Here is a 3247-nt window from a genome sequence, read left to right as displayed (position 1 = left end):
TACCATATTTAAGATTGTCATGTTCATTCTTTTAGCTACAATTGTTTGATGTTTGATCCCATGCTGGCGAAGATAGTTTTCAAATTGATTTGAAGTGTATTCTTTTCCATTATCAATTTGAATAGAGCTGATATGAGAATGTGTATAATTTTCAATCCATGCATGAAAGTTATTGAATGTTTGAAAAGCATTAGTTTTTTTATTCAATAAATAAACCCAACACATTCTAGTGTAGTCATCAATAAATGTCATCATATATTTATTACCATTTGCAGAAGGAACAGGAATTGAGCCACATAAATCTGAATGAATGAGTTCAAGTTTTCTATGTGCTCTGGAATGTGATGTTGGCATTATGATGCATGTGTTGTCCTTGATGCCAACTCACTTGTAACAGAACAAGTATATGGTAACTAGATGAATTCACTAGTCAGTTTAGAGGTGACAGAATGATGGAATAGAATACCATAATGATGGGTCAAAGGTTTACAAATCAGAATTAAAAGTTTGATATGAGGAGATTGTTGGCATTATGAATTAGGTGTTGTCCTTGATGGAAACCTACCTGATGAGTTGTCCTTGATGAAAACCTATTTGATGAATGGAATCCTACTTGATAAGTTGTCTCTTTATGAAAATCTACTTGTTAAAGGTATAAACAAGATGTGTTTACAGATGTGACAGAATGCATGGCAGTTCAAAGGAATCAATTCAGAGGAATGATAAAGTTGGAAGTTCAAGAACTATACGTGGGTTTTGTTAAGCCAAGTCACGTATGCACGTGAGTTTAGTGAAGAAAAGTAGCGTATGGTTTTTACACCATGGTATTCTAAATACCAAGGGTCTTGTTGTGGCCAACAACAACCCCCCTTCTTATTTTAGTTTTGACATCAATACTAAATAAGTGGGGACCCTTCATCAAGAAAATAACGATAAATTAGAACTTTTATTTCCTTTTTGAATAAATTTTACTATCATAAACTTAGGAGAATACCCATAAAATCCAAAAAGACTTAAGTTTATGATGAGTTCGAAGGTTTTTCGTAATCCGTTGTCAAGTCATGCGCATTGATGTTAATTTAATAAGTTAGTTGATGATCATTAATGACATAAGGTTTTGATCTGATTAAGAAGTCAGTTCACGCAGGGTGATATATTTTATATGATTTCAAACATTTAAATATTTTCTGTCACCTTATTCATATCATTACTCTTTCCTAATTTCGTAAATTGCAGGAGCGGAACACAGAAAGATATACGTAGCAGTGTAATGGGAAAAGGAGAAAATCCAAATTTCGAAGGCATCTAACAAAACACGCAAGAGGCGAAAACTGGCACCAGGGAAATCCGGATCAAGAAACAGAGGCAATTTTCGATGCGTGATTAGCGCTAATCATGCATCGCTGGGCAAAACCCATTGAGAAGAAAAAGCCTCTGAATGCTCAATCGCCAGAAAGTCCGAAAAATTGTAGGAAAAAGTGCTAAATGCTAAAAACAAAACTCGAGTTCTAAAAACAATGGTATTTATTAGGGATATATTTAAATGGTATAGAAATTTCTACCAAATGCACAACATTTAGAGAGTAGCTTGAGGCAAAAGGCTGAAGAAAGAGAAGAATCCATCAATAGGTTAACCAAGTTGAATTGGGATTCTTACTGGCAGTACTTGGTTAAACCACACAGTCAATGCATGACTCTCAAATGCCTCACTAACTTTGCAGAGAAGATAGCACCAGCACTTGCCAATTTTGTTTTTGTAGGACAACTAAAGTCGGAGGTCGGCCAACCAACTCTCCTCAAGCCGATGCTGAATGCTTGCGACCACAAAGAACAGATACATAGATAGTAATTTTTAGATTCAGTTTTAGTTTCATTTTTTCCTTAGATGAGGACAGTCATTTAAACCGCCTCCTATATTTTTGTAATAGACTATTTTTAGGATTTAGCTAGTAGTATTTCAACCCTTCTCATGCACTTAGAGAAGGGTCCTGAAATTTGTCAAAAACATTTCCTTAGAACATGCACTTCTGCACCCTCAGAGGAGGTTTTGATGAATGAATGGAACAAGATTTATTGATATCTGTGTTTAATATCTGCTACTGAAATTGCACTTTTGTACTCTTAGTAGATATTGAACTAAGAAGAGATAGATCATTATTGCTGAAGCTCATGAGTAGAACTTGTTATCAATGGTACTTTTATCTCTTAACGATTTCTGCTTATGTGTTTAAGTGATATTCATGTTTAGTTATTTATATGTGAACACCTGAATGCTTGAGTTATCATTTGGCACTTTTGTACGGTGATGGCTATTCTATTTATGCTTAATATATGAATGACTTATTATGCGATATGTTTTTCACAACTGTTCGGCTAACTTTTTATACGAAATAGTTCATCTTTATTGAATTCTTTTCTTATAGCAATTGAATGATCTTTATTACCAATTGCTGTAGAAACTATTTTAGATCGCATAATTGAAAGATTAAATCCTGGGTTAGTTTAGAATTAGATATTTCAGTTCATTAGAATACAATTTGCATATTGTTAGATTAGATTTAGAATAAAAGCATTTTACTTAGAAATTATTAGAAAGGAAATATCAATTCTCAACACACACACACATATTGGGAAACTAGTCCCATATCCCCAGTCGAACCCACCATCCCAAACGGAAAAGGAGCTGCTTACCAAGGTCCGGACTGGGTGGGTATCCCCCTTGTTGTAGACCCGATTTTCGGGGCTTCAACATATTTGGCGCTAGAAGGAGGGCCCAAACTATGAATGGCTAGTAAATCTAAATCCAAATACCATTCTGAGAGTAAATCGCCCTCAACATCTCCCTCGACTTCTCCATCGCACTTAGAACCTTTAAATCTTGAGCGAGAAGTCGAGAAGACAAAAGCCACTGCCACAAACCCAAACATTTCAGAGAAGTCGACTATTGAACCTCCTGAAGTTGAATCTTTGATCCATAAACTTCAGTGATTTTCTATATCGCCCCAAAAATCTAAAATATCTCAAGGTAGTGTGACTTCGCATTATAACCCTTCTCATCCTCTTACCCAATTGCAGAGTGAAAAGTTTGGTATCGAACCAACTGAATTACCTCTACCTAAAAGGAAGAGAGCAAGGAAATCACCTAAAGGGTCTGATAGCGAGACTCTTTCATCATCATCATCCATCTCAACTTCTCCACTGCGAAGTCAACCATCTACTCCTCCACTGCAAATTATTGTCCAACATA

This window comes from Pinus tabuliformis, chromosome X (genome assembly GCF_031772625.1).
Source record: "Pinus tabuliformis cultivar Carrire ecotype Pingquan chromosome X, CPIR1, whole genome shotgun sequence".
In the NCBI taxonomy this organism is placed as follows: domain Eukaryota; kingdom Viridiplantae; phylum Streptophyta; class Pinopsida; order Pinales; family Pinaceae; genus Pinus; species Pinus tabuliformis.
This window is presented reverse-complemented; position numbering follows the sequence as displayed.